Raw genomic sequence first — 11,249 nt, 5'->3', positions numbered from 1 at the left:
AAAAAATAGCTGCTGTTTTAAATATTTCAGGCTTTTTAACCACTTCCGGATAAAGCGAAATGTACTGCTGACGCATTTGTAGAGATGCTGCCTTTGGAGTATCCTTTAACAATCAACTTTTTGCCTTCCCAATGGCAGTATGGAGTATGGTGAACAAGAAGCACTGAACTTGGGTGCAGTGTCTGTGTTACATGTCTGTAGTTCCTACTGGGCAAACCCAAATCAGTGTGTACCCCGAGGCTCTTAATTTTAGCGGAAATTTGTGTGTGAGTAGGGGTGGAGTAGGGACTGCGAGTAACGTCCGGATCTGGATGGCTGCTATTGTTTCCAAAGCTGAGTTGTTTCCAAATTTATCACTTGGGGGATTGTTGTTTGTCCTAAAAACGGAACCTGATGCGACTGGGCCCTCGGCAGGCATCGCTTAGCATTCAGTAACTCCTCAGTGTACTTCTTGCCCTACTTGTCCGACATCTTCCGCTAATGTAGCTAACCTCTGTTACGCGCATGTGGTTTACTCTCTTCTCCCCCCCCCCCCCCCCCCCCCCGAGGGTGTGATGACTGCATGCATATGTCTGTTTTGCGGTGGAGTGTTTTTGTCTTAGTAGGGAGCTTTGAGAGACATTTGAGAGGTCATCAGATTCTTGTCAAAACAATAGTGTCTGCATAAGACATGGAGTGACACCTCATGTAGTTAATAACTGCAGCTGTTTGGGGTTTTTAAAAATATATATAATGGATACAAACCAAGAGACAGCAATGTGTTTGGAGGAATTTTTGTCTGTTGTTTGAGTATCCTGAGTTGGTATCGGTGAGCACTGTAAGGCCAGTGTTTTCATCTTTGCACGGTTCCTTGGGTTGCAGCAGCTTTTTTTAGCTGGTAAAAGTGGCAGCCTTGACTATTTTCTTTACTGACCTTTCATCTAAAGCTTAATTCAGGTGTCAGCTGAGGAGTGCTAAACAGAAATACAAGACGCTACACTATTTTTCTTATCAGCAGATGGCCTTGCACCTTTCTTAACATGCGAAGAGGGATCAGGCTCTGGCGGGATCAAACTCCAGAACAGTTAACACACTGGAGACTGACTTTTTAGTTCCTTTGCAACTCCACCCTTAAAAATGTAAGGTTTTGGAATTAAAGTGAAATTTTTGATTTATTTACTATGCTGGTTTGATTTTTGTGTTTGTTTTTTTCTTGTTATTTTTGTTGTAAGTCCACGTATGTGCACTGGTCATAGGAAATTCTGTTCAAGATCGCTGCAAAAACACCCAACACAGTGTTCTTCTGGCTTTGAGAGTCGCTGAGTTGGAATCTGTATTCATGCCTTAACTGGCATCAAACCTTTTCTTTCCTCTTCAGAAGCCTACTTGCACCTAGAGAAACTGACTCCATCAGGGTATTATGACCTTACGAATTGCTGAGTTTCTGTCTCTCCAGGTGAAGAAAAATATGTCAAGGTGAAATAGAACATGATTGAGGGCCCAGAGGCCTGTGCACTGTATTCGTCTTATCTTAGAATGTTGAATCCATATTTATATTCCAGAGGGACAATAACGGGGTGAAAAAGCATGAGATCCAACTTGCTTTCTACTACTTCTTTCTTTGTTAAATCATTACAGATTTTAAAAATTTAAATATACTGTGGGTTTTTTTAAATACTTGATTTAGATTTGTTTTGGCATACTGGTAATTATTTAGCAGTTCTTTTGTACTAAGATTAGGCAATTAGATTAATGTAGTGTAACTTAACCAAAGTAGTTCGATCAAGCTTAATTCTCCTTTGACCTACAATATGCATTAGAAGATTATTGTTGCGCAGAAGACTTACACTGGTATACCTTAATATAATAAATGTAAGAGCTGTTGAATTTGAGAAGAATTATGAACTCCTCACTATAATTGTCTTCCTGTTAGCGTTGCATTTCCTTGTCTTGTATATGTCAACTTATTCCTCTGACTTTTAGGAGATAGTAAATTTGCCTTAAAATGTGGATTAGGGGACACAGCCGTTGTATTTGGACAACTTGATTTGGCTTAAAAGGGAGGAAAATAGGAGATAATCAGAATATATGTTTTGGAGGTACTTAAAATGAAACATTTTGTTATGTAGTTCATGTTTTGTAATAACCTGAAGTTTAAAGGGAAGGGAGATAAAGCTCAAACACTTAATAATCAGGCCCAAAATAAAGTCACTTTTTTTCACTTTCTGTCTGCATTTTGTTTTGTTTTGCTTTTCTGTTTTGCCTTTTCCCTTCCTCATGTATGTTCCAAACAACCTAATTTTGACTTTTGGTTCAAGTACTAGACTGACAAATCCATTACTCACGCAGCCCTATCGCATCTCCTTCATCCTTGGTTCAAACCTGTTTCGTTCTGTGGCTCTTGTCACAAGCATCACATAACCCTAACTGGTAAATGATTGGAGTGGCATCAGTCTTTAAAACATCAGATCTTAGACAGTACAGTTTTATGGTGGAATGCTTTACCTTTTGTTTTCCAAATCTTCTGTGAAACATTAAAATGGTGACCTTGCTCCACCCACCAGCTGCACCCTTTGTTCTATGGTCTTGTGGACCAGAAATGATCTCTAACCACTGTAACTATTGGCTATTTTGTTGCAGTGTGAAAGGGCCAGATTCTGACAATTTGAGGTTACCCTTCTCCCTTTCTAAGATAATACTTCTAATCACCTGGGTTAGTGGTATAGTGAAAGGTCAAATGACATGGTAGCAAAGCACTGTATTGGCCCAAACACCTCATTCTGTGGGTGGAGATGCTGATATGAGAGCACAGAAGTGAGAAAGCCATGTGTGATCGGAGAAGTTGATCTGGTTTTGTTTGTTTGGTTTTGTTTGTAAGAGAGATGCATAATGTTACATCAAATCCCATCAGGGAGTTCTGGCATACAGCACTTTCCTATTAGAAGTGATAGTGATCTGATACACAGGCCTATGGAGCCATAGGTGCTAGTGTTTACCTAAAAAACCCCCACACTAACAACAAAACAGAGTGGAACAAAACAGAGTGGAAAATGAATCTTGTAGCAAGTCACTTGTCCCCACTAGCAGTTCTCCTCTGGAGAAGGTGATAAAGGAGAATTGGGAATAGTCCGTGTCACTCTAAAAGAAAGCTGAAACAGATGTGTGTCCTTTCTCTTGTAATTCAACTTCTTGACACAGCCCTGGATCCATGCTTTTGTTCAGCAGGCCCAGTTTGATGACGTCAATGCATTCTTCACAGCAGGAAAAAAACCTCATTTTTCAAACAAACTGAGCATTTCCTTAGACTGGAAAAGCAAATTGGCTGGATGCCTGATGGCTCCTACAGCCAATCACTATAACCTTACCATAAATGTAGATGTGTTTCTATCTTAGGGTTGATTATTGACTTTATTTTAGCCATGGGACCATCCTGTCCCAGTCCTCTGTGTGTGCACTCTACCAGTGAGTGCTGAGATCCTGAATGTTGCATTATTTAGCAAATATTTTGCACATGACACAGGCTTACTTAAAATTTAACTTTGTGACTTGATATGTTGTAAATGCATCTCTTTTAAATGTTTTGCAAAGCTCTGTCTCCATCCAGAACTTGTAGCAGGCATCTTTGCTTCAGAGATTGGCTGGCGCTCTTTTCTCTTTTTTTCAGGCTAATTGCTCTTAGGGTTTTTTCTGAGGATGGTATTACTAATACTAAGATTATGCTTTATACTTGCAAAGCTTGGTGTACAGCAAATGCTAACTGTCAAATGCGTAACAGATGAGCTGTAAAAGCTCTTGAGATAATGTGCTAGGGAGGCTAGATATTCTCCAGAGCTGAGTGAGGAACTGTTCAAACCTTTTCCCTTCAGGCATTGCCTGGACAGAATGTGGCTGGTAATACTACTGACAGTCTGTGAGTAGTATTAGATTCCTGCATTTGTGAGTTAAATCCATGTACTGAGGATGAGAGTGGAAAGATCTGTAGAGAAACGTCTGTGGTTAAAAGGTAAATGTGAGTAAAAGGAGGTCTTTAGTTCTGCTTTTAACCTTTGATTTGAAGATGGCAGTAACAGGCACACCAGATGGCTTTATTTCCCATGTTAAGTAATTGACACCCAAACAGCCACTCTTCAAGGAAAAAAGTTTCCATAATAATTTTAAAGTTAACTAAGACAAATTTTATTCAAGGTAGTGGTGGGGATGAGAAGCTAAAGGAGCATACTGTAGTTGATCAGAATTTTTTTAAAGTGTAAGAAATACTATGTCTTTTGTGATTTAGTTCCACTGATTCACTTTGCTCTGTCATGCTCCTCTTTCTGGGATATCATCTAACAAGTGAGACTAGCACACTTAGATAAAGCAATGCCTTGTGGCTGAGACTCCAAACTCTCTCAGGTTTTTTTGGATATCCTTAAACCCTTTTTGGATATCCTTAACCTTTGAAATTCTTGAGGGGGTGTGGGGACAGTGATGTGAAAAGTTTTATCCCTCCCGCTAACGTTTCAGATGCAGTTTGGCATCCTCTGTGACATCAAAGGTTTTTCAGAGCGAGAACAGGATGCAGTGATCTTGCTCTGAATGTTTGTCTCCTGGGCACTGCTGTGTGCTTTTAACCAGGGCTTGTGCTTCAGGTAGACAATCAAGAGCTAAATTCTGGTAGAGAGGGGCTGTTGTGGTAGAAGCAAGGTTTGGAGGTGGTGGGGCTGGCACTGTTCGCTGCCTTCACCTACTCACCCACTTCTACCACACATCTGCACAAACAGACAAGAGGCCTGGGTAGCTCATTCAGCTACAGGAGTGAGTCATATCTTCTCTGTTTGGCTGCACAGCCTGCTGCATAGTCAGGCTTTTATGAGCATGAAGCAAATGACATGAGTATGTAGTACAGAGTAATTTATATTTCTGTCAAAATGCAGCTGATTGTTTTCTGTCGTTAGTTCTAATCAACAATTAAATGATGGGCTTAGAAGCTGTGCATCTCCCAGGGTGGTCATAACAAGAAGGGATACACTGATGTTTGCTGTCTGAAGCAGTCTGTTAAGTTCCCAGATAAGATGTTAGTGACATTTTTCAGCTGAATCATTTCCCAAATACTTCTTGGAAGACAAGTATTTCGGAAGAGGCATCCTTTCTGCACTGCATAGTAGCTGCCTCTCCTTCTATCAGCCAGCTCGCATGCAGGAACGGAAGATGGGATGGAGGACCACCGAGGGAGGAACAGCAGAACATCCATTTCTGGGGGTTCCTGGGATGGGCAGAAGAGTCTGGTGCCAGCACAGGCCACAGCTTTAACAGCCACAGGTTTCTGATGTGTTTCTCCCAGCTTGGGGGTGCTCAGAAACTGCTCTGTCTGAAGGTAGCCTGCAGTTCCTCAATTTTGTGTGAGAAATGAAGAGGGACTTTCATCTCTTTTCTGTAATAGTGTAAGGAATTGTCTTACCTTCTTGAAGTAGAGGTTTTGGACTGGATTCTCAGCTCTCATCGAATCACTTCAGTGAGCCATGATTTTACTTGGGATCAACGGTGATTTTGATGTGGTCTTGGGTGAAGCTAAGATTTCATTACATGTGCATAAAGCGGATGTAAAGATATATCAGTAGCTGGGAACTTCCCTCCCTCTGGGAGGCAGGGGTGGGCGCCAGCCCCTTCTCCATCAGCCTTCCAGAGGGGCAGCCTGGTCTGTCCTGTTCTTGCCGCATAGCAGAGCCTGGAGCATCTCAGCGTGATGCGGTGATGGGCTGTTACTATGTGGAACTTGTTCCTTGCCCTCACAGCTACTGTTCCACTATTCCTGAGTGACCTGGTACAAAACCTACATGTTTTCTTTTCAGGGGCCCTACCTGAAAAACAGGATCTGACAAAAAGTAGTCTACAGAAGAATAACTATGAATTATTAAAATCAAGGTAACAGGGAAGGTTTAACCCTCATGAAAACAGTAGCTTGTATTGTGTAAGCAGAAAAAAAGAAAACAGATGTTAGCCCTTTTTCCCAAGTGTGGTTGTCCCCTGTTCCCCCCAGCACATTCTTCCGAGAAGGCCTGGCCATTTGCAGTGCAAGTGGTGCTGAGTTTTTTATGCTATAAAATACTATAGCAACACTGTTTTATTTAAATACGATTCAGAAAGGGGGACATATTTATGCTGAAGACCTGCTAATTGCATAATTTTCTCCTTTTATTAAACAATGTGTTCATGCTGTATAATGCAGACTAATCAGAGTGCAGAAGAATGATTTATATTATGTTGAAGAGGTCTGAGCATTTGACCTTGTAAATGAATTCCCAGAGACAGCTAAATACAATGCCGTAAGTAACAGGCTCTAATTAGGGAGCTGAAAGAGTTGTATGTAGTTCTGGTATCCTGATGTGGAAACTATCCAGGCGTTTTCAAGATCCTCGGGCAACAGTGTTTTACAGCAGTGAAAGGTGTTACTACATCTATTCAAGAAGTTACTAGCAAATAATTGAAAGAGAAACCTGGGAAGTTATTTACATGCCTGACAACATGGTAGCAACCGTAGTTCTGAGACAGAGATATACAAAACCTTGTCTTTTATTTAGTGCTGTTACTGACTTGCAAGAAGAACAGAACATGAATCAGAAGGCTTTAGTATTTTTGGCCTGTAGGTGTTTGGGATATTTTTGAAGTCCTGAAAACCACAGTGAAACCAGGCAGATGTTAGTCTTCTGTCTATGAAATGAAGAGCTGTGTCCAGTGAGTGCTGTATCTGTACTGGTTCCTATGGGCACATTATATGTGTTTGTGCAATACAGAACAGTATCTGTGGTCTTATCAGCGTTAGGAAATGAATCAAAAAGCAGTTGAGGTTGGAGAAATCTCCAGATGGGCTATAGGTGGATTAGACCTGAGTCCTGACGGTTTTCATCCTCTGTGAGGCCAGTGGTACAACAGTTGATCTTGAAATGGGCTGCAATGAGCAAAAGCTTTGCACAATTCTGTGTTTTTCCTTATTTCTGAAGAATGGTCATGTTCGTTTCAGAAATGTGTGTCTAAGTCTCTCTTACTGTCATAAAAGGAAAAGAACAAAACATTGTTCTTTGATCTGATAGAGAATTTGAGCAAACAGTTAAAGGTGGGCATGTAAAACACATTTAGTGGAAGAGGAAAAAAACCCCTATATTTGGCTGGAAAATGTTGGCATGCTTTCAGAAAACCAACCAAATTATTAAGCAAAAATAGCATGTTATCTGTACTTTTCCATAGTTCTTATGACTGTAAGAAAGAGGAAGAAGGAACTACCTAACGTAACTAAGATGCATCTGCAAAGCAAAGGCGAAAAACCTGCTTGCTTCAGTCATGTGAGACTTGAGCATTGTTGGGGAGAGGTTTATAAACTGAATGTGCTGGAGCATGAGTAATAGCTGTGTGCTAAGTTCCTCTTGGCTCGGTGATCAACCATCATCAGCTGTCAGTCTCCTGGAGCACCACAGTAGGTATCAGGAGGGTCTTCCAGGCCCAAGCAGCAGCCAGGATGTGTGCAGGAAGATGTGACAGGGGCAGGTTGACACTGCACACAGGGCAGAGGAGAGCACCAGTGAAGTCCTGTCCTTCCTGCAACCTGTGGTGAGCTAGGCACGACTTTGCCAAGTGTGTTTGTCTGCACCTTGTTTTCATCAACCAAAATGACAGTCAGCAAAAATGTGATGGATGGGGGTAGGGATACTTTTGCACAGGTCAGAGATGCAAAGAGTTTTCTTAAGGCTTCATATTATAAACAGGATTCTGCTGGGGAGGACTCTGTTTTATCCTAGATCTATAATGTAGATTGTAGCAAGTTATAACCCCCACACACACTCACACTCACACACACTCTCTCTCTCTCTCACTATCTCTCTCTGTGACATTTACCTGTAACTTATTGTTCAGATCGCTGATAAAGGCATTAAGGTGCATAGCCAATGATGGGTAGGGAAGGCCCCACAGAATCACACCCACTCAGCAGTGATTTCCGTGCACTGCTGTGTTGTGAGACTTCAGCTAGACAGTTCTCATGCTACTCCACATAGGTCAATTCTGCATTTGCCTTATTTTTAATTATTTCATGGTTTAGAAATTAAAAGGCCTTAGAGGACTTTTTACAGCTATGTTTGTAATATTTCTCAGAAAAGTTTGACAATAAGTCATTTTTATAAAGCCTTATTCATCAGCATTTATTATATTATATCCATTTATTTTTTATTATTTGGATTCTGTATTGTCAGCTGTGATAGTTTGACTTAGAGTGGTATGTTCATCTGGCAAGTTTATAATTAGCTACTTGCCATTATGTGCTTGAAATTTTTGTTAAGCCGCCTTTCTTCCTGTTTTGGGAAAACCCCTTAAGCTTTTTTAAGGACTAATGAGAATAAGTGTTAATTGTTGTGGAGGCACTTTGGCCTGTTCTCTGGAACACCTGTACGGGTGCAGGCTATCCAGACCTGCTGCACTGTCCATGCCCAACTTTAGTGCTGGTTCTTGTAGTACCCTCCTGCAATGGAGTTGAAACAGAAAACCCCAAAGGATTGTTTTGCAGTCCTTTGAATTGACATCTGACTTTTTCCTGGTTCAGAAAATGCACATGTATTAAATATGTTTGCATTTGCCAGATTATTTTTGACAATTCCGTATAACAGCATATATTTCCATATAACAGCATGCCAATTCCAAAAGTACGTTTCCTTTTTATCCTAAGTTATTTTTACATGTGTTCACTTTAGTCACACAGGTTGTAGATTTCCCCTTGTATTTGTTCGTATGTTCTTCAGTTTATTGCCACATAATGCTCATTCCTTCACTGTGATACAGTTGTTCTTATGTAGGTTTAAAGAAAAGAGTTCAACTGTGCTCTCAGGAGTTGTTTGTTTATAGGTTGTGCTGAGTGACTCATACAGAAGACGAGAAAGTCTCAGCAGGGCCGTGTCTCCTCGTCCTGCCCAGCAGTGACACCTAACTGCTCCGAGAGCCCAGGTGCCAGTAGGAAGGGGCTGGAGACCAGGGCTGGGCCATCTGGAGAGGCAGGTACCTGCTTGCTGACATTTGTGGTGAGAGGGACTCCACAGTTTGTCATCATCCAGAGCCCATGGGCAAACAAACTGTGCGGTCACAAAAAGTGAAACTCTGGCACTACAGAAAATTGCTAAAGAAATTCCCCCATAGAGGTCCTTTTCCTCACTGTTTGCTGGAGGGTCAGCCAAACTGACTGATACAGGCACCTGAGCTTGTGAAGCTGTGTGATATAACTAGGCATGAAGAGTCCACAGGTTTAATCTGTAAGTAATAGCCTTATGAAACCTGCTTTCAGCAAATTTCTCCAATGGAAATGGTCTAATTTCTCATAATGTGCAAGCTCACCTTGAAACCTTTCTTTTAGTGAGATAATAACAGGGCAACCACTTCCAAAAATGGAGTGGGAATTTGCTGTCCTTGTTGCTGTCAGTCTGGGAATACATTGGTTGGGGAGCTCAGAAGTTATTACGGAGGAAGGACCCCTGTGCTCTGCCTGCCCCACACACATGCTGCATAGGTCTCACTTCCTTAGGAGTACAGGGCTTGTTTTTCATGGTGATGTGGTGGGAAGATTTCATTTACATTTTGACAAATTTAGATAGCATGTCACTGGAGAGGTTCTGATTATAGTCTGAGGGAATCTGTTCTCTTTTAGCTCTTAGGAGATGTGCCAATGTAACATTATCATGAAGCTTTGTCTACAATGTCATTTAGGACAGATGTGTCTGCATGAACTGTGAACAAGCCACTGAGGTGCTGCTAAGAGTTTACACACAGCCGGGCAGAGCTCAGCTTTGGCCAGTGGCCTGAGGGCTTATCCAGGATCTCTGGTGGATTTGCAGGTCTTGGTATAAAGACAGTGTTCCGTTGACTATGCTTCTGATATATTTGATGTTTTCTTTCTAACATTAGGCATGTCTACACCAGCTGGAGTGTGAACTATAAATGTTGCCTTGCAGATAAAACGTACAGTTTATTTCCACAAAAGATCATGGAAGGCACTCTCCAAAAATCTCCAAAAATCTCCAAAAATCTCCAAAACTATGTGTTTAAATTAGGCAAATTTATGGAGGAAAAATCTGTCCATGCCTATTATGCATGAAGATATAGGTACAAACTCCTGTCTCAAGAAATCCTTATGCTTCATAATCCTTATGAAGCAGAAAGAATATAGGAAGAAAATTATCACTGTAGGCGTCCCATTCCTTTCCTAAGCATCTGCTATCACGAAGTCTCAGAGACAGGATACTGACCTAGATGGATATATCAGCCTAGCCCAGCAGGGCTCATTCTTATGTTCTATTTATTTATCTAAGAAGGATGGGGAGGGAGCCATTAGCTCATTTTTACTTTGAATAAGTTTCTTTGATTTTGAATGGGGGATAACTTTACCACATTACTGTGGAGGAAGATACCTTGTCAAGAAGATGAAGGAAGGTTGTGAATTAACATGCTTCACCACCCTGCTCCAGAGGTCCAGGAGGCAAACACTGCATCCTCTAGCTCTTTAACAGCACCAGCAAAACTATTTTCCAAACTTTGTAGGTTGAAAACTGTTGTATTTGAGAATGATTAGAGCCATTTTTTCTTAGTTGTTGGAGAGAGACCAGTGCAAGAATCTGACAATCATAGAGAAAGCTAGTCTATCAGTCTGACAGCTTATGGTTGATCCGACACTTTACAGATGCATACTGTGTGACAGCTGCAATGAATTGGGTTATGAGAGGGACTTTCTGCTCCCTAAAGCTTATTTATTCCTGTCTTTCTCAAAACAGGGGGTGGGGAAGTGTAAAGCCTATCAATGAGATAGAGGAGAGGGCCTGAAGCCAGACAAACCAAAACATTTAGAGATTCTGCTAATGCTATGAAGATGAAAGGAATCCCCAAATAAAAGGGAGCCAGAGACATATTTAGCAGAGCCTCATTCCTAAGCAGCCAATTGGATGTAGGCAGGAAGGTCTCCACACACGTCTCAGAAGTTGTTTTCCCTTATAAAGTAATGGCTTTTAATGTTATGAGCAAAGGAGTTACTTTATTCCCAGTTTTCTGTAGCAGTTGGGATAAGACTGCAGCTTCTGCCCTCTTTACCAAAAAAGTATGGCATCTGCAAACTGGTGTGTGGCCTCTGAGCTGGCATTTTTCAGGCCAGCTGAAACCCATTTCCTAGGCATGGTGTCTATACAGCTCCTGCTGCTGTGGAGTCCCAAGCATGTTTTGTGTCCATATGACAATCTGCACAAGGTACTGAAAAGCGAAAAACTTAAGGA

General features: G+C 41.4%; 1 protein-coding gene across 2 annotated transcripts in view; it reads left to right on the top strand.

Annotated features, from left to right (window-relative positions):
• ACTA2 (actin alpha 2, smooth muscle) overlaps window positions 1-11,249 on the top strand; it is a 42,553-nt gene that overhangs the window by 17,612 nt on the left and 13,692 nt on the right. The gene's annotated exons all lie outside the window — the stretch shown is intronic.

This window comes from Strix uralensis, chromosome 7, assembly GCF_047716275.1.
Source record: "Strix uralensis isolate ZFMK-TIS-50842 chromosome 7, bStrUra1, whole genome shotgun sequence".
NCBI classification, from domain to species: domain Eukaryota; kingdom Metazoa; phylum Chordata; class Aves; order Strigiformes; family Strigidae; genus Strix; species Strix uralensis.
Note: the sequence above shows the minus strand (reverse complement) of the source record. Positions and strands in the feature narration are given on the sequence as shown.